The sequence below is a fragment of the Heterocephalus glaber genome, unplaced genomic scaffold (assembly GCF_053883595.1).
Source record: "Heterocephalus glaber isolate CG9 unplaced genomic scaffold, H.glaber_assembly_v1.0 deba00000331, whole genome shotgun sequence".
NCBI lineage: Eukaryota > Metazoa > Chordata > Mammalia > Rodentia > Bathyergidae > Heterocephalus > Heterocephalus glaber.
Genome location: NW_028258142.1, coordinates 27,770,558 through 27,784,985, shown reverse-complemented (window position 1 = coordinate 27,784,985; position 14,428 = coordinate 27,770,558). Strand labels below are relative to the sequence as shown.

Genomic DNA, 14,428 nt, shown 5'->3' with positions numbered 1-14,428 from the left:
GGAGAATCTCAGGCCACACCCACACAAATCTTGGGGGAGTTCATGGCCTGCCTTGCTCAGGGTGGGATCTTAAGACAACACCACCCCTCACCCGGAAACAGTGCTGGGTCTCAAGATTCTCAGGTAGCACTATCTTTGTTTATCACATGTTTCATCTTCCAACTCTGATCTGAGGACTGGGAATATAAAGGAGTATATATCAGGCAAAGTTCCCTGGTCTTGCACAGCTTACCTTTCAGTAAGGAGAAAGATAATAGATAAACATAAAGGCATGGAAGCCTCAGTTAATGATATGAATTGTGAAGAATACAGATTAGCACAGTGCTGAGCACAGGGTGGGATGAGAGGAGTTATTGAAGGAAACAAGAGCCAATGAACAACTAGACAACAGCTTGACAGGAAAGAATAGGACAATCCTATTCTGAAAACTGGCTCCCTACTATGGTTCAGGTGTGGTACGAACATCACCCAAGCATCCACTCCAACTGAAGCCTTGATTTGCTGAGTAAGACTGCTGGGAGGTGTGGAATCTTGGGAGGTGGGGCCTAGTGAAAGGTCCTTGGGTCATAGGGGCTGTGCTCTCAGAAGGTAGTTCTGGTGCGACCCCTTCAGTTCTCACAGGAGGGTTATTATAAAAGGAGCAACTCCTGAACTTCTCATTCTCTTTGCCTCCGGGAGATGTGAGAGCTTATCCCCACACATGCTCCCACCTCAGTGTAACCCAATCCCCCATTAGAACGCCAGACACAGAACCAGTGGGCACCTCACATTCCTCACTTACATAGCACTGTGGATACATGTATCTTTTATTTAATGTTTCATAGTTCATTTCCCCATTTTCCTTTTTGATGCTCAAATTACCAAAATGCATTCAAATGACACAGCTATGAAGATACCTATGAAGTAGCTATTTTTGCCTGCATTTATAATATACACATAACTACTTAAGCATCTAGATCAATAAATATTCAGAAAGTGAGCATGCCAACAGAGCAAACATCCAGAACAGGAAGTAGATATCACCAACACCCACAGGAACTCCCCTTGTGCCTCCTTCCAGACACTGCTCCCCAAAAGTATTCTGACCTCTAATAGTATATTTTTTACACTTCAAATAAATGAAATTATACAATATGTGATCTACTGTGTCTTTTCTTGAAACTATGTTTGTGAGATTCATCTCAATTATTTTGTATAGTTGCAGATAATTTACTCTCATTGCTATATAATAATTCAAATACACATATACAATGATTTATTCATTTTAACTACTGATGGCAGTTCAGTAGTTTCATGTTATAGATATCAATGTTTTAGTATGGGTCTTTTGATGAACACAGGTATACCTTTCTGTTCTATGAATAACTAGAACTGGAGCTGCTGAATCATCATACATGCATATACTCAGCTTTAGTAGATATTGCCAAATGCAAAGCAACTGATATTTTTTAAATGGCATGTATAAGAAAATGAGGTGACAAAATGTCTCCTTGGACCCTGAAATAAAGGCAGATAAAAAAAACTCTAGCAACATGGTATCAAGTCAATACTGACATGAAATAAATGAGCCTGTGAATCTACTTGGTAAAATCACATAGAGAAATTATACAAAAACTTGAAAAGTAATTGACTATAGGCTGTATTATCCTAATGACATATACCCTAGGGATAAAAAGAAATACATGACAATTTCAGTAGTTTTCATTAATCATTGGTATTGCACTTCTAAAAGTATTGAGTGTGCAGGATCAAACAAAGCAAAGAAATAAGATTATTATAATGATCGTGACATGGGATTTTTTTCTTTTTTTGGTATCGGGGATCGAACTCTGGTCCTTGCACTTGAGCAGCAGGCAGTGAAACCACTGAGCTAAATCCCTGGCCCCGTGACATGGGATTTTAGGCATGATTAGAAGGAGACATGAATGCAATTCAATGAGGTAAAGTTAAAAACCATATACTCCTAAAGTAGAAATGGAAGTTTCCATTTAAATAAAAATGTCATTCTCAGAGAAAATGTACAAAAAATGAGCAACCCAGTAGCCATGAGCATTCCTAGCGCCTGACCAGTGGTGGCGAACCAATGGCATGCATGCCATAGTGGGCTGTATGTATCATTGAAAGCTCTAAAAGGTTTGCCATCATTGGCCTAGACTATGTTATCTAAATATCATTTGTCACTACAAGAAAGCTCCTTAAAGAAATGGCTGATTCTGAGTGTGGAGAAAGAAATATGCAAGAGGAGCAGAATAAAATATTAAACAGAAAACAAAAAAATTGCCAAAGACTACTAGTACAATATCCAAAGGACTCAGGAGGACTCATATATGCTTCTACTGGCCAAAGATGGAATAATTTCAATGACAATAAAGGTAATAATTCCAATGAATTGTAACACATGTTTAAATCCATAAATCTAAAATGATAGTAAATATCTAATTAATTCCATTTAAAGGATATTCAGGAACTCAGAATATATTGGTAACTTTAAAAAAATGAGGAGAATTGAGCACTTATGCCATTTTCTTATATAAAATGTACTTCAAGGTAATAATTGATGAAGGAAATTTTCTCATAGAATCATTCCAATTAATAAACAAAGAAGGTATGACCAATTGAAATATTATTTTACATGATTAAATAAATTAGTATCATAAATGGCTGCAAGCAGTATAAAAGGAAAAACCAGCATGCATGTTGTTCCTGCTGAAAGGATTGGGCAATGCCTATAAAGTAATGTGAAAAAAAAATTAAATTTGAATCTAATTAATCCTCCAGATTGAGGGCAACGAATTTTCCAGTCCCCTTTCTGTCTCTCAGACAGGAGCTATCTTTCTCTCAATAAATTCCTCCTACCCTTAAACTCTGTTGTTCCTAGAATTCATTCTTTGATTTAGAGAACATGAACTTGCATTTCCGATATCTAGAAGGTTTTGGAGTTACATCTCTTCCCCCTATATCATTTTGGAGGTCTTCCACCAAGATGACTGGTTGGAGGTAAGAGTTTTCTTTCATAGATTCTAACTTTGGTCTTTTTGCTTTATAGATTGTAACTTTTGTTTCATAGGCTCTGGACATTTGTTTCATAGATTCTGGTTTTTGGTTCATAAATTCTGGCCTTTGTTCTGGCTTTTGTTTCAAAAGTGTCTTAATTTTAGTTGTGATTTAAATGTTTGTAAATTTGTTTTTCTTATGCATTGTCTTTTGTTAAAATTACATTTTATTCTTGTTTTCTAAGTGCTGCATTTGGACTTAGTTGCTTAAAAATGTTGTAAAATGGATCTCTTATGAAATCGTATCAGATAAAGACAGTTCAGGCTTTTATCTGTCCCTTATAGAATGCCAAACAGTGGTTACTCTGCCAGCTAGTAACTGCCTTTAGGGCAGCTGCCACTCTCAAATCAGAGGACAAGTTTCTCCAGTTGTCCTCTGGTGAATCCCCCTTCCCATTGACACCAATGGTGGGTGGAACATTGACCAGAGAGCCAATTGGGTTCCTTTCGGAGACAGATCTCTGATTGCATGGAACTAGCAGAAACTGAGGTGACAACTGAGGGGTCATGGCCAGGGCTACTCTCTGGCGGATACCCAAAGGCCCCTCAGAAGAAACTAGCTCCTGACAGCCCATCAGGGTAATCAGCAGAAAATTTCCACATCTTGTCCCTATCTGGACTCCTCAGTGAGGTGAAAGGAGAACTCTGTCAGTGGTCATCAGATATCTTCTGCCTCAGAGTGATCTGAAACGATGCTGTCAGAGCTCTTTCTTAAGTCTCCCTTAAAAGTTGAGCTACAGATTTGGACTGCTCTCTCTACTAGTAAAACAGACCTCTAGACAAATGTAGAAAACAAATCTTTGATAGAGTAAAAACTACCCAAACCTTCTCTTCCCCTAGGCATGGTCTTCATCATTTATGTATGTAGGGGAGAAAAATACCTTTGCTGATAAGTTGTGAAGATCTCAGAACCTTGACCGTGGACTTACAGAGTGCTATATGGTGATTTTTGGATGTTTAACCAGCTTGAGCTTTATTTGGACTGTTTCACTCTGCTAGTGAGTTAAAAACTCCCTTTAAAGTTTTCTCCAACTTGTTGGGAGTTCATTTGAGAATCCCTTGTAGTCAGACTGCTCCTCCTTTCAGGCAGTCAGACTAAGGCAACTCGAAACAACTGTTTTGTCTTACACTAGGGAAAATAGCAATCAGTAACTTGCATTTGTGTTTTTACACACTAACTAGAATAAAGGAGATTTTGGTTAGCCTTTCTCTTCATGCATGACTAGGAAGTTGATAAAGGTGCCTTTACTATGTAGATTGTGGCTGCTAGGAAGACCTACGAGTTTCAAATACTTGGTGAATTTAAAATGGACCCTAAAGAAGTAGCCTTGTCTTGCTGCTAATAAAAGTTGCCTAAATGACTGGATAGGCAAACAGAAATGTCTCACAGCTTTCTCTGGCCTAGGGCCCAGGGCAGAATCTCTGACTTACCATCTCTGGAGGTGATCTCTTTTGCAAGAAAAGTGCCCTAATTTGACTGTTGACCTATTTTCTTCTCTTTTTAAGAACTAGAAAGTACTGGTTTAAATCTCTTTGTTTGCTAGAAATACTTCCTCCTCTAAACATGCTTATTATGGCTAAAGTCAATTGTAATTTGTGCTTCGAGAGTACCTACTTGAGTTAGGATATGAGTTCCCTGAGATCATGGCACTGATAAAGGGTAGATAGTTTAGCCTGATTTTATTTTCTGGATCTCTCTCCAGACAGTAGCTACCTTTAATGAAGTGGAATAAACCTTGAGGGATGCCCTGAGAATGCCCTAAGGACATAGAAATCATGCAAGGACTTACAGGATGCTGTATTTTCTTCTCTCTTTTTTCAGATTGGGAACTCCATATCTGAACCTCATACTCCTTTGGAATGTATTAAGGAGCAATTTAATATTTCTCTACACCTGCATACAGTGTGCCTACCTCCTAAAGCCAAAATAAGTACACAGAGGAAAGTACTATGTTATCTCACAATTAGAATTATACTGTAAGACAGAAAAAATGGTTAAAATCAGTCTCATGTTGAGACTTTCTTTATATTAAGAAGGAATTCTTGCTTATGTTCAAATGTAAATATGGGCCAGAGAGAAATGAGAGACACCTCACCCTTAAGACATTCAGTACCTTTAAGCCTGAGGCTACTCCTCACCCTTTAGGAGCTGAGAACAAAGTTTCCAAGACAATTTAAAGCCTTGATCAGTGGCTGCTGAGGGTGGAGTTTCTAGACCAGCCATAATTAAAACCTCCATGAGGCTAGATCCATCCTTAGCTAAATTGTTCAGGTCCCTCAGAGACAATATCCCTTGCAGGAAGTAAATAGCAAATATGGTACTACCTGCGTTCCTGTGTCTTTTTCTCTCAGTGACCTAAAACAGATTAAATGAGACCTAAGAAAGTTTTCAGATGATCCTGATATGTACATTGAGGTCTTTGGAGAACTTACTCAGACCTATGGACTAGATTAAAAAGATGCAATGTTGCTCTTAAATCAGACATTAATTTCTAATGACAGACAAGCAGTATTACAAACTGCTACTACATTTAGAGATACACTGTCTTGATTTTAAAAGGTGAAGACAGGAAGCCGGGGAACAACTGGTTCCTAATAGAACACAGTTCCTATACAAGACCCCCAGTGGTTTGCCAATCAGATAGGAGATTAAAATAGAAGACATTTTCAGGCATGTATTCTTGAAGATCTAAGAAACATGAGAATTAAGTCCTTCAGTTATTTTAAATTGTCAACTATTTCTCAGGAAAAAAGATGAGGACATCCCTAGATCCTGATTTGATAGAAGGAAATACTATAGTTTTTTCCAAGTCAGTCTTGCAATATGTAGATTGTATGCTGTTATGTGCCCCCTCAGAAGAGCTTTCTAGCCAAGATGCCTGTGCTCTGCTGAATTTTCTAACAGGCAGGGGTTATGTTTCTAGATCTGAGGCACAACTTTTCAGCCTTGAGGTAAAATATTTAGGCCTTATTATATCTCAGGGAACTCAAAGACTGGGGGAAGAAAGAATTAAACTAATTCTTTCCTTTCCACAGCCCAAGACTTTAAAACAGCTAAGGAAATTCCTAGAAATTACAGGCTTTTGTCTCCTTCAGATAGACAGATATAATAAGATTGTGTGACCCCTCTATCAGCTTATAGAGAAACCTAAAAGACATCCATATTTTAACCTGGGAACCTGGTTCCCAGACTGCATTCCAGAAGCTCAAACAAGCACTTCTAAATTCCTGCCTACAGGACACCATTTCACTTTGTATGTTAATAAAAGGTGCCAGCACAAGATAACCAGTCAAATAATAGTTTTTCTCAAGAACTTATGTGATGTATATGTGTCAGCACACTTAGGGGTGCTCAGACAACAAACAGTCAAAACAATGTCACACACTAAAATTAGAGGCTAGACATTATGAACTCCTAAGGTACATTTATAGGCCAATGTGTATGTTCTCTTTAGATGGCATCCTACTAAACAATAACAAATAAGAATTTTCTTTATGTTATTTTATGTCTTGTGATCAGATGGAGGTGTTTGACTGAAAGACTATTCCATACTAAGATGGACATGTAAGTGTTACAAAGATAATGTCATCATGATTGTCATACTAAAATACTATGTGTGGCTCTTGATCTTAAGTTTCTCTAATGTATAACTGTTGTCTGTTAACAATCTGCAGGGATTCAACTACTAAAACAACCATGGTTGGTAAGAAATAACAACCCTCTCACTGTGCTTTATACTTCAAAAGTGCTTGATGTCAAGACAAAATTATAATAGTTAAGTTCACTATGCCTGCTATACTACTAAGGTCATTGATCTTCTCTTCTGGGTGTTTAACAACTAAAGTCTGGAGACCAAAACTGGAAAGGTAACTTGGCTAAGAGGACAAACAATATTTTACCCCTAGGGTCAACAAAGAATCCAGGACATGAGGGAACCTTTTCTATGGGATCTTACATCTTTGGTAAGTCACCCAACCTCCTGAGCAGGGAGATTGCTGGACACCAGAGGACAAATTTACTGTGTGCCAAAGGTGGGTCACAAAGGGGGAAAAGTCTCCTATGCTTTCACTGAAAGCAACATGGTCAAGCAAGGCCGTGACCCATCCTGATGGCTGACACTGACAGAGGAGCTGAGAGGCTCTATACATTGTTCCAAAATAATGCCTAAGGAGACGTAAGTGACCTTGATAGCAAGAGGTTCATATTGATTGACACAGGTCTCACTTTAACTTGGTTTTAAACACCCAGCAGAAAAGAATAACCAAAAGATATAAAAATAATGCCATAGTAATAAAGCTAGATATAAAAAGGGGCTCTAATCACTGATCCCTTCTGGCAGTTTCCAGCTATACCAGTAGCTGTCCATGGTTATGGATCATTAGGAAAAAACTATGGTAAAATCTGTAAGAGCGCAACTAGAGTTTAAAATTTCTTAGTGAAATTTGTTCTTCAAATTGTCTCTTATCTTCTTACAGCTAAAACTAGAGAGATCCTATGACAAAGTATCAGACTTATAGATAACCTCTATCATGAAAGAATCTAAGAGCCAGCAGGTTACAATCACTAATTCAATTTGTAAGTGTGACTTTCTCCCCAACCTGCCCTTCCTTTCTAGTGTGCTCCTGCTTAGATTATACATGCTCTACTTTCTTAAAAGTTTTCTTTATTCTTGCCTAAAGGCTGCTAAACTCCAAGCAGTCATATCAATGGAACAATGGCAAATGTGCTAGACTTTTTTTTACTGGGATCCACCATATTGACCTTGTAAACACCTCATAACTGCTAAACTACACAATATGACTCCTACGTTGGATTCTGAAGTCCCCTGGACCTTCTCCTTATCCTCTTTGTGGGAGGCTATTACTAGTTCCTCTGGGTGGAAATGCTTGTTGGCTATATTCATAGCAATCCTGCTGACCTTATTATTTGGCCCATGTATTCTTAACTGTTTCTTTGGCTTTGTCTCCTCCAGACTCAAAGCTGTATGGGTACCAAGATGACAATGCCTGGCGCCTATCAAAGGCCTTTAGATAGACCCTCTGTAGAGTAACTCTAACTGCTGATGACAACTACGACCCTCTTCAGCTGGAAGTAGCCAGAACAGGCTTTGCCCTTTGCCCCCTCACAGCACTTAGGGGTACTTCTTCAGAGGGAGGGATATTGTAGATAGGTAAGTTAATTAGATATCTTGTAGGCAGTTAGACAGGGCCAGCCCAGAAGGAGCCAACATGGAGGACAATCAAGACACCTTCACTGAAAGCCAGCATTGTAAAAGAAGAGAAACTATCACACCCAGGTGCTTCCCCTAAGGATGAATAGCAGTAAATGATATTCTAAATAAATAGGTATCAATCACCTGGGTGGGGAGCAAAGATCTTCCAAGAAAGATCTCTGACCCACCTCTTTCCACTGAAAATTCTTGCTCATTCCTTGTACACTTGCTACACAACTTGTTTTCCCATCGGATCCCCATTTAATCAATTTTACCTAAGCAACTATACTTGTCATAATCTTATTGGTTGCTCATAATTTTGTCCACTTTGTGATTTCTCATTGGATCAAATATTACCTAAGTGACTATACTTGCAATCTTACCAGTTGACTATAGTTTTGTCCCACCTTGAACCCGCTTCACCTCATGGCTTTGTCCCATAAAACACCTTTGAGAAGTTGGGTGAGTGGGCAACCCACTTTCTGGTCCCCCTTCTGTCTCTCTTAGACAGAAGCTATCTTTCTCTCAACAAATTTTTTCCTACTCTTAAAAAAAAAAAACCCCTCCAGATTGAACAATCAACAGTGAGGAAACACAGAAGACAAAAAAAAACCCTGCTATACAACATAACATGAATATAATGAGCACATTAAATGTCACTGGAAAATTCTATATGACAAGTAACACAGCTTCAACAAAAAATTAAAATGCAAATTTAAAAAGAGATGGATGAGGAAAGGAATAAATGAGAAAAGGAAAAACAGGAACAAAGTCTGTGCAAATAGGGAGGGGTGGAGGGGTTGAAGGGAGGGCAGGAGAATGGGGAAAAAACAAGAACCAAGATATATCATGTAAAGGTACGAATTCCCAATGATGAATGTCATCATACTGTATACCTAAAATGTACCAATAAACTTAAGAAATTAAAAAAAAAGAGATGGAGAAGAAACACATAAAGATGAAAGAGACCTTGTTTGACTAGTGATTCAAACAACCATGAAATAATAAAGACCAGGCACTTATTAAATGCTGTTAAAGAATTATCACTGATATTTGGAGTTGCATAATAATGATATGGTGATTAGATTTAAGAAGATATCTTTTTGAGATATATTAATTTTATATGTATATATTTCAGGATATATCTAAAAGCTTCAAAAACTCCAGAGAAGGCACATGGAGGAATAAAAAAGCTGTAAGATGACACTGTTAAGAATCTGAGAGATGGGTACATGTGAGAGTTCACTATAGTGTGCTACTCCTGTATACTTTTAAAATTCAGAATAAGAGTTTGAAAATAAATTTGAGTTAAAGAAGAAAGATTTTTGAGCTGGCCCTGAATAGGATGAGCATCCCCTAATTTTCATTCTGTGTTACTCTTCTGGAAAAAAATAATGTTTTTATCTTCTCTCATTATTCTTTCCCTGGCCCCCTGAATTTTGAGTTTTATTTTTTTAATTTCAGTGAATCAATGTGCTTTCTCATGAAGGAACAGCAACAGCAACACAATAAAATCTTTCTAATTCTTTTCCTAATTTATAAGCTCCAGCTTCAAGATATTCATAAAGTGTTGATTTGATATTCATAAAGTGTTGATTTGACATTTTCCTTTTGAACTGCTTCTCTTAGTTTAAAATACACACTCATTGATCCAAACATAGAGCCTGGGATTTAGCTCAGTGGTTCCACCACCTACCTCTCAAGCGGAAGGACCCGAGTTCGATCCCCGGGTCCAAAAACAACAAAACAAAAAAAAACCATGGCTCCCTTTCTTTAGTTATTTCTAATAATGTGATAAGCACTTGCAAGCCCATCACTCAAAACAAAAGCCCAACCCTCCCACTTTCTAACAGGCCTTTCCTGCCGGAACAGGGACCCCTGGTACCAGGCTTTGTCTGTTGTAGTTTGTGGGGGGCTTTTTTTTTCATTACTTTATTTTATTACATGATTGCAGTACATGCAGTTTACAGTCATCTCAGGGAGTGGTTACATGTACATATTACAGCTTGTTTGGTTTTTTAATTCCCTTTCTTCCCTCTTCCCCCTCCTCCTCCACTTCCCCTATCCTCTTCCCTTTTCGTACTTGTTGATGTTGTTTCAGTTCATGTTATGGTACACAGTGTTTATATTAATTGGTGTTATTAGAGTCCTGTACCTGGCACATCTTTATTCTTATTTTCCCTTCGCCTCCTCCACACCCCTCCCCCTTTCCCCCTTGGACCACTTCCCTATTGCAAGAGATCCATCCCCTTGTCCCTTTCTATTCATCCTTTACCATTTTGTTTCTACTTCGCCTTGCTCAAGTGAGAGATACCATGTGGTATTTAAGTGTGTGTCTGGTTTAATTTCACTCAACATTTTCCAGGTGCATCCATTTTCCTACAAATGTCTCAAATGTGTCATTCTTTATAGCCAAGTAGTATTTCATTATACATAGCTATCACATTTTCTTTATCCATTTTTCTGTTCATAGGTATACAGGTTGCTTTCAGGATTTAGCTATTACAAATTGTACTGCTATAAAAACACTGGTATATATGTATCGCTATAATAGGATGACTAAAAATCTTTGGGGAAGATACCTAGCAAGGGGATAACTGGGTCCTATGGAATTTCTAATTTCAGTTCTTTGAGAATGCTCCATACTGATTTCCATATGGTTGTACTAGTTTGCATTCCCACCAAAAGTTCAGGGGGGTTCCTTTTTCACCACAGCCCCACCAGCATTGTTAGCCAGCATTTGTTATTGTCATTGGATTTCCTAGTGATTGTGGCTAACTCTTTTTTGTCATCTGTTTTTCTAGCCCTATGGTTACCTAAGCCATTTGGTTTTGGATTTAGTGCTTCAGAATAATTGAAGAAAAAGTACAAAGACATCCATTCTCAACTTGGAGAGCTCAAGGAGTCTTTAAGTGGCTCAACTTTTTGCAGTCAAAGTGATGGAAATTTTTGTAGTCAAAGTGATGGAAATTAAACTGACTGCTAACTGCACTTTTTTTGGATGTTTTAATCAAGGGAAAAAAGGCCTTATGCTCCATGTATACAGACATCAAATCTATTCCAACTTTCTTTTAAAAACATAGTAATGAAACTAGTTCATTCTGGTCTTTTTTTAAGGTTGACTTTATTGTTCCTGTTTCTTTGAGGGGGACAAATTTTTAAATCAGGGAAAGAGAACATGAGCAACTCCTAGAAAGCTACTGATATTTGTGAATATCATATACACAAATGTCATACGTTCTGAAATGAACAAAGTTACCTCAGGAAATAATTCCTTCCCTGATGTGAATGAGAAACTGAAGAAGGTAGGATTTGTCCCCCCATACACTGAATATCCATAACATATCCTAAAGTTAACTATCACCTCCAGAATCAGGTGCTCCAGGGTGATGCAGGGAGAATTTTTTCTCTTTATTTTAATCAGGGAAAGAGAACAGGAGTACTTGAAAATTCATAATATTAACAGTCTAATTAGAGTTTCTTAAATGCTGTTTTAAATTAGGATAATTTTAAATTATGGAATGTGACAACTATATAAACATTAAATGCTTTAATTAGAGGCTTATTTGTGTGAGAAAAAAATTCACTCAAAGCGGCAATCTGTCACTCTGCATTAACTTCCAGCAGCCACAAATTCCCACTAGACCATTGAACCTCAGCAATAAGTCTCAATCCATCATCCTCTCCCTGAAATGTAATCCTCACCTGTTTTGGGCCAGGTCTCTGCTCTTTAAAGGAAAAATATCAGGGCAACAAACTCAGCTTAAATTCTCATTCAAATTCATAGCAATTCCTAGTGTTTCTGCATTTGCTTAATGTATCACTAAGCATACTCCTTTTGGGCCTTCATAAATATCCTGCCATATTCGCAAAGGTTTTACAAATAGCTCAACCTTAAATGGTGATAAAACAAACAAAAATAAAATCTCAAAGTCTCTCTGAAGTTCTTACTAACCTTTCTAAATCACTCTTCTTTTAGACTGATGAAATTGATAGACTCCCTCAAAGTGCATAACAATAAAGTTTGAATAAAATACAGAAGACTTCTGCACCTCCTGATGGCCATCCCTGCTTTCCCTCCTTGAATCCACATGCTCAACATTAAAGTGAGCCTTAAGGTGTTATAAAATACTCATTAACTGATAGGTATATACCGAGTGGCTGCTAAGTGCCACAGAGTGGACCCTGGGAAGGGAGTAGAAAAGAAGGCTCCTGCCTTCATGACACTCATCATGTCATGCAGGAAACATATCAACTACATGATCATGTCAACACATGTAGACAAGGAATTTTATGAGAAGAACAGAATGCTGTAAGAGCCAGTAGACAAGGATTTGGCCTAATGAGAAAGGTTTTGGAAGGTTTCCCTGAGGGTAGGACAGTGGAGTTACCTGAGTTCAGAGCTAAGAGGTGGAGAGATAGAGGGTACGTGTGAGGGAAAAGGAAAAGCAAGTTTTAAGGACCCAAAGCAAGAGGGAACAGTGACCAAGCACAGACTGAGAATAAGGCAACAGCTGATAATCAAGCAATGTCTCCTTGAAAGGCCACTCTAAGAGTGGATTTTTCACCACCTACCAATACAATGACCAAGACCTGCCACATAGTAGGTATTCAACAGATATTTTTTGAATGAATGATTTGGGGGACAAATAATAATCATAGAAATATAATTTGTTCAAAGATAAAGAATTTGGAGCCAGACATGGTGGTGTATGCTTGTAATACCAGCACTCACTCGGGAGGCTGAGGTAGGAGGATCACCATGAATTCAAGGCCAGCCTAGGCTGCATAGTGACTTCCATAGTGACTTCAAGGTCAGCCTAAACTGCATAGTGAGAGCTTGGCTCAAGAATCCAAGAAAGGAAAAGAAAGAAAAGAAATTAAAAAGAAAAAAAGAATGTGGGATATAGAAGATACTAAGGTAGAGATTGGTTAATAAATAAATGATAAATTAGAGTTGTTGTTTTGACCCAGAATTGGGGAGGAAGGTGCTTCAGGGTCTGCTTTGGTATATAGAGGTTCTAGAAAGTGAAAATGAAGAGGCAAATTACTGAACTGGGATCAGAAGCCCCATTAGAACTACAAGAAGACTCACTTTTGCTTAATATCAACATTCTGCAAATGTGTAATTTCTTTAAAACATAGGGAAATACTGATTTGGGAGGAAGTTGGCTGGAATATAAACAAAGCTTTAAAAACTGGCCTTGCATATTTCTCAACATTCCCAGATCATTCAGCTTTGCACATCTTCTCATTTCAAACACCAAAAAAATAGAATGCTGGGTGGAAATTTTGGAAATTATAGAAAACCAACCATTTCATGTAGAAATAAGACATTCACAGAATGTTAACATTAAGCACAGTTAATCTCTTTGTTTCACGTCTGTCATATAGCCATGGTCACTGGAGTCCAACCTCAGAGATTCTTTAAGTCACTGTGGAAATCAGCCCCTGATAAACCTTGACATTCATCTTGTTTCTATTGCATGGACAACAAAATGTGTATGATGAAACAACTTCTCTGTTTCTATTTCTCCACTTGATCACATGTAAAATTTCCCATAAGATTCTGTTCAGTTAGTAAGAATGCAAATGAATCCACACATAAGGGAGATTTGTTCTCAATTTTAGGTTCTGTATGCACTAAAAAATTTGGTTATGTTCTCTATTGCCTGTGACTTTTGCTCTTAGATACAAAGTGAAGCTAATGGCCACACTTCTCCTTTCAAAGAGAAAAAGGAGATGGACTCTGAAGGCTTTATTCCACCAATAGAGCTTTCCATTCAAAGCAGCTGTGTAATGAGAACAACAGTTAAAGATGGCCCTACCAACAAAGCTAAAGGAGCCACCACGTCTCTGAGTTTGAGAAGTTAGAAACAAAAATAATGGAATCTAGGAAGCACAATTCAGTGAATACTCTAAATGAGAGGTGATATGTCTATACTGTTTCAGGAGAAGAAATAAAGGGCAATCAGACTTTGTCATCTAGGGTAGAGTCCCCTAACATTTCTCTGGATAAGAGCTGATCTTAAGTTTTTAACATTTATAAGCTGGATGACTTAGTGACTAAATGCCTGAAGAAGGAATACAGAAATTGAAATCTCTGAATAAAGGTGAATGTAAGGGACTTACACAAAGTAAAGTCTGCTTTTGATGTCTGCT

General features: G+C 37.9%; 1 long non-coding RNA gene across 2 annotated transcripts in view; it reads right to left on the bottom strand.

Annotated features, from left to right (window-relative positions):
* LOC110344028 (uncharacterized) overlaps nt 1–14,428 on the bottom strand; it is a 529,159-nt gene that overhangs the window by 416,829 nt on the left and 97,902 nt on the right. The window lies entirely within an intron of this gene.